General features: G+C 47.0%; 1 protein-coding gene across 3 annotated transcripts in view; it reads left to right on the forward strand.

The window, feature by feature from the left end:
* ZHX3 (zinc fingers and homeoboxes 3) overlaps positions 1-21,804 on the forward strand; it is a 46,357-nt gene that overhangs the window by 10,559 nt on the left and 13,994 nt on the right. For all 3 annotated transcript variants that reach the window (XM_058036090.1, XM_058036089.1, XM_058036092.1), the window contains exon 2: positions 6,708-6,814. The gene's annotated coding sequence lies outside the window, so the exon portion shown is untranslated. The remainder of the gene's footprint in view (positions 1-6,707; positions 6,815-21,804) is intronic.

Below are 21,804 nucleotides of genomic sequence, written 5' to 3' on the forward strand. Positions count from 1 at the left end.
CACTGCAAAATCCTGAGGATGGATCAAATCTAGTGATAATTCATCAAAGGTTCCTTCTGCTTGACCATCAGTTCTTGAAAATCTGGATCACTTCGCCCTCCTATTTAAGAGATTTTCTCCAGAATTGTGCATTTTCCCCCATCCTTATCAATCTGAGGTCCTCATGACCCCAGAAGATGGAGTTTCTCTTATGCTGATGCTCCCTGCAAGGGCATCTTTTCTCTCTCCAAGTATTTTGGAGCTCGTGATAAAATTGCAAGGCTTTGGCAGTGCCCATTTGGGTGCTATTTGTGTGCCAAACCCTGCTGAATACATCTTTTATCACAGATTTGTAACAGTAGCTGTTGGAGGGGAGCTTCACGGGAGAAGTGCTTTCAGAAGAATGTTTTTGTAAGGGAACACTGTCCTGCAAAAAAAAAAAAAAAAAAAAAAAAAAAAAAAAAAGAAAAAAGAAGAAAAAAAAAAAAAGAAAAAAGGACCTTGCAGGCAAAAAAGAAAAAAAAAAAAAAAACCCCAACATTTTTAATGTTCTAAAATTTGCCCATTAATTTGGGTGAATCAGGTTTTGCTTCCATTTCTAGACAATATTGTCTGTCTTCTTTGTACAAACTGTTAAGCTCCGGGCATTTTTTGAGGGGGGAAAAAAAGAAAAAAAAGGCATTTAGGTTCAGCTAAGAAATGCCAGAATCCTTGTTTTGTGTGACTGTCCCCAGGCTGAGCCCCAGCCAGGTCCCTGCAGGAGCTGGGACTGGGACCCAGCTGGCACTCTGCTCAGGCTGGCCTCGTCCGTGGTGTGGATAAAGATGGATCTGCTCTTCTGGTCCATGTTAATAGCAGAATTTAAGGAGGAGAAGGGGCAGGAGGGTTTCTGAGCAGTGGTAATGGAGGATGTACAGCCTACAGGACAGGGCTCTGGTGTGCTCAGCTCTTGTCTCTGCTCAGGTCCCACTGACGGTCCCTTTGTGGCCACTGTTGAGTTGAGCTGTGTCTCTGCAAGAGCCTGGTTTTCCTCAATAAACACAAAGCTTGTCCTCCCACATTTCCCTCATAATTATCTGTGCTTTTTCCTTTAATAAAAGGATTTTTCATGGGAAATCTTGCCTTCAAATCACACTGGTGTCCAAAAGTGTTCTGGATGCTGAGCATCCCCTCTCCAAGGAGGAGGGGCACAGCACTGTGCTCCATTTCCAGTTTTGGTTTGGACCATCATGCACTGTTCTTAAGTAGCCATTTACTCTCCTTCCCATTTCTCTGGCACAGGAGCAAGAGAATAAAGCATTAAAAAAAGAATGTGATTATAATCCTGTAAAAACTGTCAGAGGAATTTGGCAGTGGTTGCAGCCTGTGAGTGTAATACATAATATTATATTCATTTTTTAAAAATGATTCGATTTCAAGCTGACAGTTTAAATGACTAGTCACCTTAAAAAGATATAGTGGACAGTGTAAAGACTGTCACTGTGGTTTTTTTCTTTGCTAACTGTGGAGTTTTCAAGGTCTGTGCACCCCCCAAAAAATAGGAACCTTTGTTTTTTGGCAAGCTGCATGTGGAAGCTGAGAGCAATGAGGTCCCTTGTATTAATAATTTGTATTATAATAGCATTGTCACTGCTGGCTCCCAGGCTTTTTTTATCCCTGAGTTAATGGCAGGGCTGCCTGTCAAAGGGAATTTTTTTTTGGAAAAAACTTGTTTTTGCTTTTGTTGTCTCTCTGCTCCCACAAAACTGTGAATGGCACCAGTAACTGCAGCTGGGAGGGGCTGGAGATAAGGGCAGAGGAACTGTTCAGCCATGTTATTGAGTGTATTGACAGTTTAAATGTGCTATTCAGCATGGGAAGCAGATCCCAGGGGACTGACAGAGCTCCCCATCCCAGAAAATCCCAGCAGGAGCTGAAGCTAAAAATGCCAAAACCTCCAGGCAGTACAGGAATGGAGCCACAGCTTCCCACATCCTGCTCTAGGCCTGGGAGTTTGGGATGAAAGGGAAACCAGTGCTCTTCTGCTTCCTCAGCTGGAAAATCACACAGATGATCACAGCCCCTTGAATAAAACATGGAACAAAGTGACGATTACTGCTCTCAAATAATAGATTAAATTATCATTTAATCTAATAATAGTTAAATTTATTAATAGTTAAGTTTAATGATATTTAAATTTATTAATAATAGGTAAATAATTAATAATAGTTAAATTTATTTAATAACAAATTTATCTCTTTGTGTGGTTCTGAGAGCATCCTTTGGGCAGTGAGCTGAAAATGAGAGGAGTGGGAGTCTGTTGTTTCCTTTTTTTAGATGAGAAGCTGACTGTCATTTACTGACTTTTAATGCTCCATGTTGTATACACCTGTTTGGTTGTTTTTAAACCCAACCTGAAGAGGATTTGAAATTTTTAAATAGGAATTTCCTGCAATAGGAATTTTAGCATCATGGGAATATTCCATAAATCCTTCTCTTTGCAATGGAAAAAATTATTCCAGTAGACTGGACCATGATCTGCTTGTAAATTCTTGGGGGCTGGGCATAAAACTCAGCTGAAAATAAACATCAGCATCAGGAGTAGTGTAGTGCAGAAGGATGGGGAAAAGTGTCCTTGTCTGGTTCTGTCAGGAGGGAGGAGAGTTTGGGTGGAGAAGATGCAGAGAGTTGTAAGGAGATTGACTGCAGGTCTAGGAAACCCTGGTCTGAACAAACCTGAGCTGTTTGGCTCTAGATGGGAGAAGAGCAAGGCAGGAAAAGCATCTTCAGGTCTGAAAGGGAAGGAGGTGGTTGCTCTCTGTGTACACAGTGGGAAGAGCAAGAGGTCACAGCCCTAAAACTGTAGAGAAAAAAGTTCAGATTGAATAACGGGCAAAATTAAGGCCAAAATAATTTGCTTGAAAGTAACAACAGGATTTGATGGTCTGAAGAGCTTGTGGAGCATCAGTTTTCAGAGGTTTAAACAACTTGGAAATATCTTTCTGATATTTCTTGATGGTCACTGATGCATGAGGCAGATGCAGTTGATTCCCCTGCAGTGGGAGTTGTCCTGTGCTCCCTTCCCTCCTGGCTGGAGAAGGTTGTTTTTGGTCTAAAATAAGCAAGAGATGGGAAATGATGTTCTGTGGCTTAAATTTTCAGGCACTTAAAAAAGATTGAACTGACTAAACATAATGTAAGTTTGCATGCCTCCCTACAAACGCAGATGTTGCCTAGAAATGTTTTATGCTCTTTGGTTCTGAAATGGAATGTTATGGACATTAAGTTGCACAACTTGCCTCTCTCAGTGGTGAAGCTTTTCTGGGATGCTGGTTCACTTGAGTAGGAAGAGACAGAGGGGAGTGAATGATGTTGCTTTTAGTACAGATATTTCTCTTTAAAGAAATATCAGTGGAGTTCCCAGCTCTGTAAATCCTGGAGAAATAGAAACAGCCACTCTAGAGATCCTGAATGGTAACTTGTCAGTCCTTTAATTGTGCCTTGGGAATGGTAACTTTTAAAAATCAGTGTTCCACGAGCAGCAGAGGCTGCAGGGCCAGACAGTCTCTGCTGGGCAGTGTCAGGAGGTCTCACATGTCTGAGAAGTTTCCTTCAGCTCCATGTGGACACCTCAGGAAGGTGCCCATCTCTGCTAAAGCTGGGATCCTGCAAAGTGCCTTCAGAGCTCAGCTATTTCCTAGTTCTGAGAACTGCAAGAAAAGGTGAGGCATCCCTCAAAGCATCCCCTTTGGAGACCGGTGGGCAGAATTGTTTTTGTGTTTTTCTGTATAATTTTGTTGTTCTTCAGCCCAAGCTCTGTGCGGACAGAGAGGTGGGCTTGGGGCTGCTGTGTCTGCTTGTGTGAGTCTCAGGGTGAACCAGGCTTTGCTCTGCAAGGAGGTTTTATTCTGGGACAGCCTAGTTCCCTTTTCAGTCATGTCAAAAAAAAATAAAATCCCAAAAGAGAGCAAGACGATCTGTTAAGATCCCAAAAGAGAGCTAGCAGCTGTTAAAAAAATAAATCTGAGGTGGGGTTGTCAGGTAAAAGGAAAACAGGATAATCTCTATTTTGAGCCTTTGCAGTGGATTTGATTTTGAAATGTTCAGTCACTTAGTGGTGCTGGAGTTTCTCTCTCCCCTTTCATGAGCCCACTGGTCCAGCTGGTTCAGACATTGCAGTGCTAAACCTCCAGGTGCAGTAAGATGGCTCACTGTGTGTGTTGAATTTGCTATTTGGGGAAGATATTCTCCATTCTGGAGCTGTGTGCAGGGTTTGAGCTGCTCAGTCAAGCCTTGGGAAGCTGTAAGGACAGCAGTGGGATGGTAATGATGGCTGTGGTTCTGGCAGACACTGCAAATAACTGAGACAGAAGGACCTCAGTGTATCTTGGCTGTTGGACACTGGGATTTTAATATCTGAAAGAAGTCAGGGGAAAAAAAGCATGCCTTGGTTGTCCTTGTTGCTGTTCCAGTTTCAGTGATAAGCAGCTGAGCTGTTTGCATGTTCTGCTCTGAGGAAAGCCCAGTCCCTGCCCTCTCGCCCCAGCCCCTCTGAGTTATTCTTCTTGAAGCAGCAATTCCAGGGAATTCAAGGAGGAGCTGCCAGGGTAATCATGGCTCATGGTGCCAAATTTGCAGGGGCTTTACTCCATATTTCAGAACGAGGTTTTGGAAGACTCAGATTTATCTCTGCCTCCAGCTTAAGTTTCTATTTAAGCCACCTTTAATTTCTTGAAGCGCGAAGCTGCTCTGACTGCTGTGATCGAGGTCACTCTTTAATTTAGGTACTCCAAGGAATGCAAAATCTTGTTTGCTGAAGTCTTAGGCATATGCTGAATCCCTAAAGGAGTGTGTGAAGGATATTAAATGTACCATGGCACAGGGAGAGGAGAAGCACTGTTGCAGGAGGAGGAATGGCAGATAAGCAGTGGGGCCATGCTGTTATCACTCGGTTTGGGAGTTGCTGGGGTTGTGCAAGTCAATATGGGACATTTACACAAATTTCTGGAATAAAAACCCACTCCATCAGCAGTCTAGTATTTGTTTCTTATTATATGTTAGATTTTTTCTGGCACAGCAAAGTTTGTCACCTGTTATGTCAAGGTCTCGGCATTCAACGCTGGGATCTTTCCAAGTGTGCTGAAACCTAATTGGTTAGGGGTGAGCCTTCCCTTCATTTTAGGGGAGGAAAAAAAAAGAAAAGCAAGGAAAAAAGAAAAAACTGTGGCATCTAAAGCATTTTTTCTTGTTCTCTCAAGTCTTGTGATTTGCCAGACTTAGGCCTCCTGATTTTTCTCCCCCCTGGTTCTGGGCTTGCTTTGCTTTTCCTGTGAATTAAATTGAGATAATAACATACAGCAAATAATTTATAACAAATAACATTGAGCAGCCAGCACTGCAGGGCCGGGGAAAGCTTTCTCCAAGCATAGCTCTGCAGCAGGGAACATTGGGACACCTGAATGCTTTGTGAGGGAAAACCTTTGTGTCCTTCCACCCCTGTCCAATTGCTTTGCTTTTGTTTTGTTTTTTTTTTTTTTTTAATCCTGCTGAGTTTGGTCTGTAAAATTACAGCCAGAGTGGAAATTTCTTGTCTGCAGGATGTTGGGTGGGTTTGGGGAGCCCTTTCCTGAGTTGTAATGCATCTGTGCCTGTTATTTGGTGAAATCTCTCTGTGCCACTTTCTTATTTAATCCAAGAAATGCAACAGTTGTGTGCAAAGCATGTGGTCAGCAGGATCCAACCTGAGCAGCACGTCAGTGGGGCCCTGGCAGGGAATTTAGGGACTGGAGCTGGCTGAACTGGGACACTTCACAGAATCATAGAATCACAGGATGGTTTGGGTTGGAAAGAACCTTAAAGATCACATAGTTCCAGCCCTTCTGCCCTTGGGCATGGGACACTTGGGACATGCTGCTGGGAGAGGAGGACCTGTCACTGCTCAGGCAGGAGCAACAAACAACTTTAAATTTTCCTTTACTTGGGCAGTCACAACCTAATTTTCCTGGTTTTCATCCTTGTTCCAAGCTCTGGCTCACCTTTCTCCAGGGTGACTCTTTGTTTTTCAATATGCTGTTTTCTCCCCTGCTCTGAACTTAATCCCAGAAATCCACTTGGCTGCTTATCTCTTTAGACAGTAAAGTTTAGAAATTAGGAAATACATGGAGCTGGCTCTGCTGCTTCCTCAGTGGTGAGGGAACAGGGATTGGATGGCAGTGGGGGGAAATGAGGGGAGAAAAGAAAGGCCACAGCTATGAGCAAAGCTGCATGTTATATTTAGCTGCTGCTGTGGCTGTGGCAGTCAGGGTGCTGTGGTTGCTGCTCTAAATATGTTCTGGCCAGTTGAGGTTTCCAGCCCTGGAATGGACCAGGCCCTCAGGGAGCTGGGCAGCAGTGTCACTGGTTTCCAGCACAGCCACTGGTTTCCAGCACAGCCACTGGTTTCCAGCACAGCCACTGGTTTCCAGCACTCTGCAGCTGGGGGATTGCTTTCACTGGATTCAGGGCTCGGTGATTAATTCAGCAAATTGGGGTAACCTCTGCTAAATAATGTCTTTACTAATTGAGAGGGAGAAAAAAACCCCAAAGATGGGTGTTTGGGGTGCTTTAGGGGGATGTACTGTGGGAGCATGGCAGGGTGACACCTCAAACTGATCAGTGTTTTATTTTTGCTTTTAGCCTTTGCTAACCGAAGGCTGCCTTCTCCTTTAGGGGTGCAGCAGTAATTTTTGGTGTCATGTCTTCTCTTCCAGCCCTGAATCCTGGTGCTACTGAGGCAACTGCAGGCACTTTAAAGATGTGGGTGAGCACAGAGGAGGGGCAGGAGAACGACAGGCTCAGGACGTGCTCCCTCGAGCAGGTAGGACACTGCTGTCACCTCAGTGCTGTGTGGGATGTGAAACCTTCTGTGCTGTGCAGCCTGGGCAGGGAATTGTGGTGTTTCCAGTGTGTCACAGAGATCCCTGATGGCTGAAGGAATGATCCAGCAGTGGTTGGCTCCACTGCCTTGAGAGCAGGGGCTGCTCTGTGGTCAGACCAAACATGGCTTATGCTTCCAGGTGTCCCTGAGAAAGGGGAAATTTTTATTTTCTTTGCTTTTGGATATCACTCTGTGAACAAAGCAGAGTTCAGATAGCCTGTGTTTGTACTTTTCTCCTGGCTGGCTCCTCTATCTGTGTGCTAGTTGCTGATTTACTTTATTTCCATATCACTTGATAAATATCCATCTGTCCCATGGTGTGGATGAAGGGTCAGGAGAGCAATGCTTTCTCCCTTTGGCTTCTGTGGATGGAAGAAGTGTGCTTGGAAATAACACTCCAGTTTTCCATCACACCGTTCCAGGCTTTTGAAGAAGAAATTGGGTCTCACAACGGAGCCAAGCCATTTTATTTGTACAAAAAGTAAGCTCCATGCTTGAACATCAGTGAGCAGACTGGCAGGGAATTTGTTCACCCAGTTCATGGCTGTGTGATAAATGACAGTGTCTCTGTGGAAATGGGGATTTTCAAACCCTGCAGTGGTTTCTACCCAGCTTGTGCCACATCTGGAGACTGCTTGTTTCTAGACTTTATTAAATAATCAGCATTGGGAGTACAGGAACTGGACTGATGCTGTTTGCTGCAGCTTTCCTGACACACTTCCAGTTCTGCAGCCTGTTAAACTGGTAGGAATAAACTAAAGCACCCTGCTGGAGCATGTGATGTGCTGGGATCCACGTGCACCCTCAGCCTCCTGAGAGCTGTCCTCCTTGGAGTTCCCTCCACTAATTGCATCTAGGTGGGCCCTCAAAACCTTATGGCAGTAATTGTGCAAATGCAGTGAACATTGTGGCTCTCTGGTGGTCTGGCTGTTATAAACAGAGAATTTTGCAGGAGGAAGAGGGTGAAGCTTTGGTAGCTTCTCTCTGCCTTTGTAACAGAGTTGGTCTCTTAGGAGGGAAAGTAGGGAGAAGGAGTATTACATTTTATATCTGCCGTGGAAAGACGGCAATGATGGATGTGGATGGTTCTTGTGGAAGGTGTCTGGGTAAATAAAAAGGATTCCTTTGTGTTCCATCTGCAGAAAAAGACATTGTTCATTACTGAAGGGCAGCACTCAGAGATGGCTTGTGGCCTTGTAGCAGTGTGCCATCCTCCCTGCAAGCTCGTGCTCCTGTGCTGGCCCACAAAGGCTTTTCAGTATCTTCTCAGGGAGCTTTAAGAACCAAGCTGGGGATCTTTGCTGCAGAAGTTGGCTCCTTTCTCTCTGCTCCTCCTTTCCCCCCACCCTCCTGTGGCGTCCTCTCCCTCCCAATTCATTTGTTTTTAAAACGATTGTGCCATTGTGTGCATCAATACGTGCATGGCCTGTCTTGTTTTGCTCTTGGCCTGAAAGTGCAAAGCAAATCTGTTTATGGTTTTGGTGAGCTAATTCTTCCCCACCCTAGATTTTTAAATAGACTCTTTCTTTACCAAGCTTGCAGAGCTTGCAGGATGTATTGAAGTAATGGGAAAAATATGTTGTGTGTTAACTTTCCTTTTTTGTAAAACTTTATTTACAAGACCCTATTCCTGGCAGTGCATCTGGGAAGTGAATATCTGGATGCTGGAGAAAGTAGAAGACTTTGAAATAGCAAAATGGGCATTTAATGCATTTGGGGAGGAAATGTTTTGAGGTTTCCACGTTCAGCGCTTGCATTGTGAAGCAAAGTCTAGTGAGCTGTGCTCAGTTGTCCCTTTAATTATTTATCTTTGCTTGCAAATCCCAGTTTCTGGCTTGGCTGTTCCCTGGGCTGTCTGTTACCTTCAAACAGGCTCCTCCAAGGCAGCTGCTGACCCAGACCCTGCAGCTGAAGGTAAAAGCAGCAAGGAATGCTCTTGGCCTGTAAATAGTGCCTTGGATTAAGGGCTTGGTATGTCACTGGTGTGTTGGAAATGTTATTTTTGCCTCTTGATTTCATCCTTCCTGCAAATCAATCTCAGACCTGTCTGTTTAGGTTAACAGCCATCTCTGCATCCTCGTGGGGGTTGCAGAGCTCTGAGTGCAGCATTTTCACCAGGGTGTTCTGGCTGCTGGAGACAGAGCTCAGCTCTGCTGTGGGAGCACTGGGGGAGCCCCAGGGACACTCCTGGCCATGGTGCCTGGCTGCTGCCTTCATTCCTAACCCTTTCCTGCCTCTTTCCTGTAGCCTGCCCTGTTCACCTCCAGCCTGGCTGTGAGTTATTTCTAGTGAAAACTCTGAGCTGCTTGTGGCTGGCCATGGGGCAGGAGCTCTCTGTGGGGCTTTGTGCAGCCTGGTGTAGGGTTGGTGTTCCTGCCCATAACAGCAGGGCTGGGCTGAGATGATCTTTAATGTCCCTTCCAATGCAAACCATTCAGTGATTCTATGGCCATGACATGTGCAAATGCACTTCTGCAGCCCCAGCTCTGCAGGGCTTGGCTGAGGCCTCTGGGTACTCCTGTAACATAAATAAGCAGGAGTAGGATTTCAAAGCAAGCAAATTTTTGCCATAGTTGATGTCACGCCTCTTCAGCCCCGTGTTCAGGGCCCAAGGATCTGCAGGCCCACAGCTGCTAGTTTGGTCTTGTTGCTAATAAGCCTGGGGAGGTGTTTGTGCTGAGCTGGTTCTTGCACAAGGCTGAGGGGCTCACCCTGATCTGATGGTGTCAGGATCCATGGTGGGACAACACGAGGTGCTGTCCCAGATCTGGTGCCCTGTGTGAAGCTGCAGCCCTGGGTGTGCTCCTCACTGGGGTTTGTGGTGTGCAGTGGCAGCAGGGACCTCTGGTGAGTGGCCTTAAAGGGCTGGGGCAGGGTTATCCCACTCATGCAGCCCTTCCACCCAGAGCCTCTGCTCTGCCAGTGAAGAACAGATGGGCAAAGGAGATTTCATTTCCTCACCCTGAGAGGTAAATTTTCCACAAGATTTCGTTCATCTGCAAATCTGCAGCAGAGCTCAAAGCAAAGAATTCCCCACACAAAGGCTTTGCAAAACAGGATTGTCCTCTGTCCTTGTAATTTGGTAGCATGTGGGGTTTCTTTCTGTAACAGAGTCTTGGAATAGGTGAAGCTCTCTCTCTTTTCTCCTTTTCTCTCTGTTAAGCTGGCAGTGTTGGTGCTCCCTGGGAAGGTGATGGCTGGGGCTGGCACTGCCCAGTGCCCCTCAGTCCCCAGGCAGGGCTGTAGCCCTGAGCATGGAGCTGTGAAGCCTCTCTTACCTCCTCTTTTCCTATCCCCCCAATCTGTATGTGTAACTGCAAAGTTCCCCAACTTGCAGATCAGATGGAGTTTTCCAAATGCCTTTGCATCCTTTCCCCTCATTCCTCCTTTCTACTCTTTCTTCTTACTGACCTATTTGCTCAGGACAAGTATACAGTATCAGTGTGACAAATTAAATTGCTAGTACTCAGAAAGATGAGGCCACAGGATGCACAAACTTCTTGGCTAGCCCCACACTAACAGTTTTGACTCCTGCCCCTCACATTGTATTTTGTGAAAGGCAAATTCCATCCTGCATGTCCCTTTCCAAGCCTATTGCCCAACACTTCCCCTGTTTGTCACCAGCTGAAAGGGATCTGAGCACTGCAGATATGCACAGATGTGGTTTGATGGTCTGTGCTGTTACAAACCACATCTGTGCATCAGGAGGGTTTGGCTTTGCTGTTCTTCCCCCTGTGCTGAGGTTGGGATGTGCAGTGGCTCTGCTGTTCTCTGGTGGGGTGGGCAGTGCCCCAGGAAGGCTCTGGGGGCTCCAAGAGCAGGAGAGCCCCAGGAGCTGCAGTTGGATGCTCCAGAGATGCCTTCAGCCAGCCCTGTGTGCCAGGGTGCCCTGAGGCTGTGCAAGGCTCCAGTCAAGGCTGTGTCCAGTCTCTGTGAAGGGACTGGGGTGTGCTTGGACAGGTTTTCTTTAGGAAGGGAAAGAGCTGTGCCTGTGGAAGTCTGGATAAAGTCCATTCTATTGTTTTGTACCAACACAAACCGGTGGCACGTCAGGTTCAAGGAGAGGCCTGCAAAGGGAGAGGCTTTGGGATGTCTGGCTCAGAGCTAAGGCTGCAATATTCTGTGTCCTCAGAGGTATTTGTGAAAGAGGACACAAATCCAAGGTGAAATGGTGAGCTCTTACTCACCACCCTGCAAACTGTGGACTGGAGGCCACCCTTCAAAACAAAGTGATTCACTGCAGAGGAAAAACAGCTTCTTATTTCCCAGCTTGATCTGGAGCCTTGTAATCACTTTGGTGGTTCAGCTCACTGCAGCACTGAGGAGTTGCCTGTTCCATGCTGCAAGTTTGCTTTAATTTCCAAAACAGCCCTTTAAGCATGTTGGGCTGTAAGGGAAACTTGTTATAATTCCCTCTGCCAGTATAATTCAGTGGCAGTGCAAAATAGGAGAGTATCTGCCTAAAGGTGACCCATTAAAGGGTGAATTCTGATAAATAACTAGACTGGGGACTCACAGGTCCTGAGTTTAATTACTGACTTTGCTATAAGCTTCCTGTGACCTTGGGCGAGTTATTTAAAATTGCTTTGTGCCTCATTTCCCTTTCTGTAACACACTGGTGACAGCATTTCCCTTCCAGCCAGGAGCTGTGGCAGTGGGAAGGTGTCTGTACCCTTTTCCAGAGCAGCTGTGTGAAGAACCTGGATGGACTAGGAAGCATGACCATCTCATGGGCCTCTTTTCTGTTTTCCTGGGGAAAACAGAACAGGATGATCCATTTAAAGGGTTTTACCCAGAGAATATGTTCCATTAGGTGCTGGCATAACTGCACTAGCAAGGTGGTTGCTCATTGAGCTGTAAATCTCCCTTAGCACTGCTCTCAGCTCTTGAGCTTTAAATTGATGGCCAGTTTGGGCAGAGCAGGTTTCTGGTGCTGCCTTTCTGCTTTGAACCCAGGTGGTTGCTAAGGAGGGGTGATGGCTTTGGGGACAGAGATGATGGCACATGGTCCTGCTCCCCATGGCAGTGTGCAGACAGACCTTGGGCAGATCATTTCATCTTTCCCTGCTCCTTCCCAGTGCAGGGTAACAGCATGAAATGTGCTAAAACTTCATAGTTGGAACAGCAGCCATCTGGGGGGAACAAGGGGCTGGCTGTCTCCTGTGTGCTGCTCTGAAGGCTCCCTGCCATTCCCATGGGGTGAGCTGTGGGAAACCCTCAATCACAGCTGTCCTGGGGGGGATCTGCCTCTGTTTTAGGTACAGCAGAGTTGAGACAGAGTGATGCTGAGCCTCCTTTGTCCTGGGGACATGCAGCCCCTCTTCCCCGTGCCATATCTGGGGTGGGTCTGGGACAGCCACCAGCCTGAGACCCCCACCCCGTGGCAGTGAGTGAGCTCCACGGGTGTGGGATGCTGTGGGTGGATGGAAATGATCATCTGTGGGACGTGGCAGAAAATCAGACCTCGTGGTGGTTGTGGAGGGAAAATGTTCTTGAGGAGTATCTGACCATCCAGAAATATTAAAAGTGCTGCTATCTGTATTTCCCTCTGGTCACACAGTTGAGAACGAGCAGTGTGAATTGTGGCCACTCATTCACATCTTTGATGTGAATATATAACTTAATAATATAATAATATAATTTCTATCACCTGTGCAAGAGGCATGGCCCAGCAGCTGGAAAAATCCATCCATTTTGGACAGAAGCTTTGCTTTCATCTCCATCCTTCCCTTCCCAGGAGGCAAAACCCCAACCCCCTTCTCCTTCAAGGTATCCTGAGTTAGTGACTGTCCTGCTGGGATGCTGCAAGGCTGGGCAGCTGGCAGCATGTGGCCTAAGGGCACAGCAACAGGAGGGGACTGCTTCTAGACCAGGATTGTAAATCTCAGGCTAGAGCCAGGTCTGGCTGTTCCTCAGACTCTGCCTTGTAACTGGGAGTAAAACTGTCTTGAACAGCACCCCTGACACTAGTGAAAGGGAAGAAATTGAATTCAATGTACAGGATGTGGTATCATGAAGTACTTCTGCTGTCTAAGCCTGTTGTTTTTCCTTTTTGTGGTTTGTGTGATCTTCCTGCTGGGCCAGCACACATTTAAGGCTGTGGATTTTTCCCCAAGTTGTGAGACTTAGTTGTTCAAGCCACTTTGTGGGGGAGGGTGAGCTCCAGACTGATGTGTGGGGAAGATCACATGGATGTGTGACTTCTAAAAGTCTTCAGGGCTGTCTGTTGGAGGATCTTGGAGCCCTGGGGAGAGGCTTTGCACATGTCTCTTGGGAAATTCTAAAATGCCATGGAAATAACTACTGACCAAGGAAGGGAGCGATGTGGGGAAGATGCCAGGCAACAAGGAGGAGGCTGGCAGCAATTTCCTGATGGAGCTGAGCCCTGGTGAGTGATTTCAGAACACTGATGTAGTCTGGGGGATGGCAAGTGAGTGTACCCTGAATATCCCTCAGACAGGGAGCTGCCATCCCGTGGGACCTTGCCCAGGATGAGTCATTTAAACAGTGAGGGTTTAAATGCACTGGCAGCTTCTCTGCACTCACCAGCACTTGCAGGTGATGATGAGACTTGTGCCAAATGTGAGAAGGGTGAAGGGTGCAGATAGGAGCAGCTGGCCATGAATTTTCTGTGGTTGCTGCTTGTTTTTGATGTGCAAACAGATGGTCCAGAAGAGCCCCAAACACGGTGGCAGTGCTTTGGGCAGTGCTGCCAGCCCTCTCCCAGCCATCCCTGGCAGTGTCACGGCAGTGACCCATGGAGAGCTCCCTGGAGGAGCCCTGCTGCTCACTGCTCTGCCTGCTCTGGCCCCTGGGGAGGCAGCTCCGTGTGGAGTTATCACAGGGGTGTTGCTCTCGGGGGGTTCCTCTGCTCTGTCTGCTCCTGATGGGATCAGGGATGAGTCCTGCAGGCTGTGAGCACTGCCCTGCCATGGGAGGCTTCTATTCCCTCAATCCTGTGTGGTGGGTGATGTTGGGCTGGTGCATGGAGGCAGTTCCTGCTGTCCTGAGCCTGACCCAGTGTGACACTGTCATTTTGGAGCAGTATCATCAAGATGCTCCCAACTCTGTTCACTCCTAGCCCAGAGAAGAGGGCAGGTGCCGGGGGGACCGTGTTCTCCTAACCTGACTGTGATTTGGGCTGCTGGCCTACAAGTGAAATGCTCCATCATGGCATTACCAGTCAGCCATCCCCATTCCTGTGTGTGCAGGCTGCCTGCTGACACAGCGTGGATGTTTTTACCTTACTGTGCCCCGTGCTGACTCCTGCAGTTCACTTTATCCTGCTGTTTTCCTAGTGCTGTGAAACAGAGTTAATAATGTTGCTGTGCCCTTTACCCTAATGAGGATAATGAATGTTTTAGACTGGTGTAATGAGACAAGCCTTCATTTTTTTCTGAAAAGCCAGGAGGGGTTCTTGATTTCTGACTTGCTGAAGTTAAACATAGTCTGTGATGCCTTTGGTGTAAACCAGAAATATTTCTTTTATTCATGGGACACTTTGCAATGAGAACTTTTCCACGTTCATTTGAAGGGCTGGGAAATTTTAAATTTGTAACAGATGGATTTTCTCCAAAGGCTTCAGGTTAAGTCAGCTCTAAGGAAATTACAGTCTTTGTGTGGCAAACTGATTCTTTTTTAATTGACTCTTACTTCATTTTATTCCCATAAAGGATGTTGTTCCCCTCTGCTACTCCTGCATCCAGTCTAACCTGAGTTCATGCAATGTTTCTGAAGGGTGGGATGGTTTCAGGAGGGCAAAATGCAGCAGTCAGCTCTCCTGTGAGCACTGCAATGATAGAAAACAGGCACAAATCCTTTGTTTTCTCTCCTCACTCCCCTTTGTCACCTGTCTGCAGGCCTGATTTGGCAAATAGAGCAGCTATTAGTGACCCCCCACTGCAAACTGGGGTGGTGAAGTGGTAACAAAGTCTCTTTGCACTCCTATGAACATATAAAATACTTAGAAAAGTCATCTAATACAGCTATTGGAGGTGTATTAGTAGATTCACACCTGGCTGCATGCACAGAAAATGAGGATTTCCTTGGCCTATCATTTCTAGGGATGGATTTTTTATAGGACCTGAAGATAGGTTTGCTATCAGTTGGTGGTAATCGGGCTGTACTTGCATAATGATAGTAATTTCCTTCTTCTTATATCTTAAATTTGATTTATAAGACCATGCTGCAGTGTGACTTTAAGTGTTTGTCTCTGCTGGCAGTTGGCAATGTATTAGCTGTGATCCTTGACAGAAATAAGTGTTCAGTGTTGGAGCTAAATTGAATAATATGGTGGTGTTTGTGTCTTAATCTTCCAAATAGCTCCGTTAAGTTTGCTACATTGATGTCTGAAAGGCTTAAAAATAATAAACTCCGTTGTATAGAGCTTTGAATACAGAGTGGAAGCTTAGTAATTGCTGGCAGTTCATGGGCAGACTCACTAAAACATGGCAAGGAGGCAATTCTCCCAGCACGCCTGAATTTTTTAAAAGAATCTCCTTGTATCAAGGCCTTGTGATCCACAAGGTACAAAGTACATTAATATGAATTCAGGCTCGTGGCACTCAGTCCAAACCCCCAAACCCTTTAATTGGAGTGTCATATGAATTTAAAACACCTTTTGTCTTCCTCATCAATCTGCTGGGAGCTGTTTGCATCCCCAGCTTTTGGGCAGGGTAGGTGGAGTGGGCTCATTGTCAGCAGAGATTTGGAGTCCTGAGCCCCCATCCCAGTTCCCAGCCTTTTGCTCTTCATAGGAAGTGGTGAAAAAACCTAAATACATGGTGTTTTGTTTCTTTTTAATGAGGTTCTCAGGGAATCAAGTGTCAAAGGAAAAGCTGTGAAATCAGAGATCTGGCTTTGCTGTTTCTTCTCAGAAGATGTCTGTAGTTCCCCTGCATCCTTGTGAATGAGTTTTTAAATGAGGAGTTGCAAAGAGCAACTGAGGAAAAGGCTGCTTGGACTAGCAGGCATGATTTAGAAACAAACAAACAAAACCCAAAAAACTCCAAACAACCAATCCCCCTCCGCCCCGCAAAAAAAACCCAAACAAAAAAACCCCAAAACAAAACAGGAGAGGGAAAGGAGGAGAATATGATTTGTTTATCACAACTGAACTTGAAACTAATTTTAAATGCCTGTTTTTTGAGAGTAAGGAAATTCCTTTTGCTTCCAGCAGTAAATAACTGGGATGCTTTCAGCTCACAGCTGATCTAGAGGATGGTGAGTTCTCAACTGAAAAAATAATTGACTCTCCAGTAAGGCCACTCCATTCCAAGTGTCACTAAACAGCTGGAGGAAGGGGAGAGCCCTGACTGGTATGGTTCATATCACAAATAACCCTTGAACTTTGTTCTGTGTCTCTGAGTTCTGTCCAGAGTGTCTTGACAAATGGTTTTGAACAAATACAGTTTCTAACCAGGGAGCAAATGACCAGGATTGCATTTGGGCGGCAGGTGCACGTTCCAGATGCCCAGATTTTGCCCAGAGAGATCTCAAATCCATTTTTCTCTTGCTATCAATCCTAAAAGACATGGTGAGTATTGCAGAGAAAGGGAGAATGTTGTCCCATGGGAAGTCTTGAGGGTCAGTGAATGAGGGTGTGGTGGTTAGGATGGTTGTTCTCCATGCCAAGCTCTTCTTGGCCACTGAGTGGTGAAGGATTTAATGCTGGCTGTGGTGAGCAGGATTTCTGAAACTCAGCTTCTCCCCAGGCTCATCTCAGCAAAGGGTTTGGCTGTCAGAGATACTGAGCTCTTTTAATGCTCTGCCCTTCTCTATGCCAGCAGGGCCTGTCCTGTGCAGTCCAGTTGGGACTTCTGGAAGTCTGTCACTTATGTAGGTGCTAAAAAGGAACTGAACTTGTTTGGGAACTGGTGTTCCAGCTGAAGGAGCTGAGCACTTGCCAGTCTGACCATATGCTTCTGAAGTCCTTGTGGTTCAGTGCTTTAATCCAGGATATTGCCTATTTAAGGCAATGGAAGGAAGCCCTGTGCCACTCCTGCAGAGTAGGTATGTGAACTTCAAGCATCAGGACCAAATGGTAGTTCTAGAATTAGATGGTGTCCCTAATTTCCCTCTTCAGTTTTAAGTGGATGCAGCATTCTTCACTCACAGCCTCAACTGTTGTGTTGCATTGTTGTATGGGGTTGAACATCTGCCCCTTGCAGCCACAAAAGTGGCTGTGTTCCAGTGGTGGGTGGTTTCTTTCTATTCAGGGATCCTCTGAGGCCTGGAAAAGCTTGAGTATTAGGCATGACATACTGTCAACTGCTGCAGATCCCCTTGGCTCCCTCCTCCCAACATCTGCAAGGCCGGAGTTGTCCATCTTGCCTTGTCCATCCATGCACAGTGCACAGAGCAGAAAAACCCAATTCCTACAGCTGCTGCTGCTGAGCAGGGAATGGGCCCTCACCAGGAACCTGCCCATCCCATGCAGGAAACATTTGTGGTCCCAGCCTGTAGAAGAAGAGAGGGAAGAGCTATCACCAGGTCCCTCAGGAGGGCTGTGTTGCTGGGACCACAGTCCTGGCATCATCCCCACTTGCAGCACCCCGGTTTGGGATGCTCATCCTCCATCCAGCAGCTCTGCTGTCCTGTGGGGTGGCAGGGGATGGAGCAGGCAGAACAGCAGCACCGTGCACCACATGAAAGGCTTGGATGCTAAAGCAGAGCCGTGGTGATGGACAAGGTGCCTGTCTCACACAGGTCTCTCAGCCCAGTGTTTTTTTTCCCTGCAGCATTGTTTCCCTGATTGACTGGCGCTGGCTTGGCAAAAGCCTTTTGAATATTCATTTGGCTGACGGGAGATGAGAGTGCAGTAGCTCCTTGAAATCAGCTTGGGGAGGGGAAGCAAATAAGACTGCCTTTTTCTCACTCCTAGTGCTACTTGAACTCTCTCAAATGCATGCTTCACATGGATAAATGATTGCAGAAGCCTCAGCCTACATAACAAGCCTGCTGTTGTACAGCAAAAATTACAGTGCCTGCATACTTGCCATCCTCATTTAAATGCCCATTCCTCATTAATATCACTTTATACATATTATTGCAGCTCGAAGTGCCATTCCTCTTCTCCCCACCCATTTCCTTGTCTGGCTGTGACATACAGGAACTACACCCAGTGCTCGACTCGCCTCTCCTGACCTTTTGTAACTTGGCTCCAAACTCCTTTTTTTGGGTCTTTTGCAAAACACTGTCAGAAGGGAAAAATCCTTTGTTAAAACACAGCCAACTCCTGCCTCAACGTGGAACAGTTTGTTCTGCTGAAAGAATGAGCCAGTTCAGTGAGCAGAAAAACATTGCCATAAACCAGCGGGCTCAATAAGCTGCAAAAGCCATCGGCTGCGCGCAGCGTCTGAAAGGACGACTCTGAAGCAGAATGCATGGGGATGGAAAAAAATAATCCACAATCCCAACCTGGCAAACCCTGTTTCTTTGCTTTCAGATGAAGTATTTTGCAGTTTTCTTTTTGGTTATAGCAACTGTAAGTGGAGGAATGGGAGCTGAGGCTGAGCCAGGATGTAACACGGCTCTGGAAGCTGCATATTGCAAAAGGGCACGGGGGATGAAGTAATCCACAAATGCTCAGCTGGGAAGGGGCTGCAGCACTCGTAGTCATCAGGCTGTGCTGCAGATGATCAGCTCCAGCGCCTCTGGTACTGTTTAGTAGCTTGGTTTAGTCCTTCCCACCCACATCTTGTTTTAGAGCTCTGGGCACTCTTTACTTCCCTGGAATTGCTTTTGGTCTGTCCCTTTTGCGGCTGCTCGGTAACTGGTGATCAGGCTGGTGGTCAGCCTGGCTTCAGCAAGAGGCTCTTCATTCCACAGGGGACTTGGATGCTTGGTGAGAAACCTGTGACAGGCTTTTGGGTTTGTGTCTGCCGTGGGATTGTTTTGGTGCTGCTATAAAAGCTGACACTGGTTTTGTTTTAACAGTAAATGTTGTGCTGGCAGGAGAGCATTCCCAAATTTGGGGTGATAGCCCCTCAATTAAGGTTTGCCCATCTGGAGGTGATGTGCAGTGGGGCTGTGAGCAGGGGTACATCAGCAAGGTGGGCTCCAAGGCTTCCCCAAGATGATTCCTTAGGAAGAGGCAGGCTGGAGCAGCGCTGAGAGCACAGTGGGGCAGTGGCACTATGTGAGCACAGTGGGGCTGTGGCACTGTGTGTGCTCTGTTGCGTTGGGTGCTCTCACACCTGTGAGCTCCTCAGCAGCTCAGCCTAGTGTTCCCTGCCGATTTAAAAGTCTCAATATCCTTGTTGGAAAATTGATGTGGACAAAGATCTACCTCTGGTGCTTATTCATTGCTCTGAGCTCCTCAGTAGATTTTTGTCTTGGAGCCAGTTCAGCAATTTCAGATAATAAAAACACAAAGAAGTGTATTTTAGGTGTAACCTATTCATCTTCACATACATTCTGGAGGGCTGCATCTGCCAAAGCTGGGCTTGTCCTATGAAATGGTGATGCTTGGCAATGAGCTCCAAGGGTGGGATCACAAGGCATGTGTGTGGCACATCTGAAGGTGGTGTGGCAGGATATAATTGATGTGTGAGATGCCTGTGTTTCAGATGAAATCACAGACAAAACCCTGACAATGCAAGCAAAGAGAAAACATCCTAGAGAAAGCACAAGGGGCTAAAATGGGAACTCCAGTGTGTTTACAAGCATGGTCATACTGTCCTGTTCAGGCACAAACCAGCCTGCTGGCAGTCACCAGCTGAGTGTGAGGTGATGGGACACCCACATTCTGATGAGCTGAGGGACTTCCTGAAGCTCCATTAATGCTGTCTGGTGTCCTCTGCTGGTAGTGCTAACCCCAGAGCTGGCTCTGTTGAGATGTGATTATCTGTCTGCTGGGCCTTTTGCTTTGGGGGAATGCTGGGAATGTTGTGCAGCATGGACAAAATCTGAGGATTGAAGCTGTGTGGAGGTGGGTCCCTGGATTGCTGGAACTGTGAACCCTGCTAAGGTAGTGCAATGCGGAGCAAATCTGTAATGAAGCCTCTGTGCCAAAAGAGATTATTACTTTTTTGGAAGATGTTAATGGTATGATTACATAACATTTATTTTGTGCTCAATCAAATGGATGAAGGCAGAGGAAAAGGAGTGAATTAATGTTAGTGATGTTCAAACAGAAGCACGCAAAGCTCTGAGGGATGATCAGTGGTTTTGTTTTGATGTGTGTTGTGGTGGTTGTTTTTTATTCCTCACATTCTCCTGAAATATAGCACACAGGCTTGTCTCTAAGGGGGGCACATTGCCAATAGTCTAAAGGTTATATTATCCCAGTGACCTATTTTTATACTCTAATCGTGTTCTGTTTCAGCCAGCTCTTTCTAACCTTCCATCTTGCTCAGTTTTGTGCTTGTCTGGGGAAAAAAAAAACCAGAAAAGCAGAGATAATTGCCCTTAGTCCCTGAGTGCTGAGGCAGCCTCTGCCCAGATACCAACACACAGGAGAGGTGCTGCTGTTACAGCACAAGAGCAATCCAAACACACAGCTCAGAAATGGGCACCTACTTGAGACAGGGGGCTGAGGAGCACTGTGGGGCAGAGCAGAGAGGGCTTCTCTTAAAGGCAGATTTTCAATGGAGAAGTCCAGCAGTCTGGAGAAGGGTGAAATTTTAATGAATAGCTCTGTTTAACTGGTCTAAATGGAAAAGACTCTTTTCTGCTCTAGGCCTGCCAAGGAATGGAGAATGAATACGATTGTTCGGTCAACCGGCTCCCACTGCATTTAGACTGTACCCGTGGTTTCAAAGCCAGGCTTAAGCTACAAAGCACCCTGACCAGTTGGCATAAAGAGAAATTGTTCCTTAGTACAAACGCTGCCTGTGATGCTGCTTGAAGCTCAAAAACTGCTGAAGTTTGTGCGTGTGTTTGTACATTCGTGCAGTGTGAAATAATAAGATGTGAAGAGCCTTTCTTGCCTGTGTGGCCTCTCTGGGGCTGTGGTTATTGTATTGCTGGTGGCTCTGCTTGTTCATGTTAAGGTTTGAGTGCCTGCAGAGTTAGTGTGCTGCCAATCTGCTCTGGAGGGCAAAATCTCACTAACTGCTCATTGATGAGCTTGCAGTCCTGAATGGGGTTAAAGCCCCAAAGAATTAAGTGTGTCACGACCTCGGTGTGGGTTATGAACCTCCAGGTGCAAGGCATGGCATGGGGATGCGTGCCAGAAGCCAGGGTGATGCTCAGCAGCATTTTTAGGCTGCTGGAGATGTTCCCATGCTGTGACTTCCTCCCAGCTGCAGCCTTTGCAGAGTTACTCAGGAGGATGCTGGACTCTCCAGCTAGCTGGGATGCACAGCCACACAGCGGGAACAGAGGAGCTCAGCCCTGCCAAATCTTGCCCTTTCTTCTCCTTCACAGAGCCAGGCGGGCACAGCTGGCAGAGAGGTCCCTCCCACACCTTGGAAGTTTCTCTGGAGAGGTGATCTGTCCCTGCTGGCTGTGTCTGTCTGTATGGAATGACAGGGATGTGGCTTGGAGAGGTCTTTGCTGAGATGTCCATCCACACAGTGTGTCCCTGGGATGGATTAGCAGTAGCCCCCACTGGGCATCCTTCAGCAATAAATAATTCAGACTGGTGGAACTCCTATGTGACTTCTCATGAATGGACTGCAAAGGCAGAAGGAATGTTAGTGTCCAGCCAAAGAGGAAGAGTCCCAGGACAGCCCTGGCTGGCAGCAGGGCCTGTACCCCAAATCCATGAAGCTGTTTATCCTCCCTTCCCCATCACCAAGGTAAATGCACCCAGTCCCAGGCTGCTGAGCTGGCTCCCCAGGCAAGCTGGGTGCCTGTCATGCTGGGGGGATCTGCTCTCAAACACAGGGGGAGGTTTGTGGGAAGGGGGCTCAGCCCTCAGGTTTGGGTTGATGGTTCTGGCCACAGAGATCATTTATTTAATGGCCTGGCTAATTACAGTGTGA

Source organism: Melospiza georgiana, chromosome 17, assembly GCF_028018845.1.
Source record: "Melospiza georgiana isolate bMelGeo1 chromosome 17, bMelGeo1.pri, whole genome shotgun sequence".
In the NCBI taxonomy this organism is placed as follows: domain Eukaryota; kingdom Metazoa; phylum Chordata; class Aves; order Passeriformes; family Passerellidae; genus Melospiza; species Melospiza georgiana.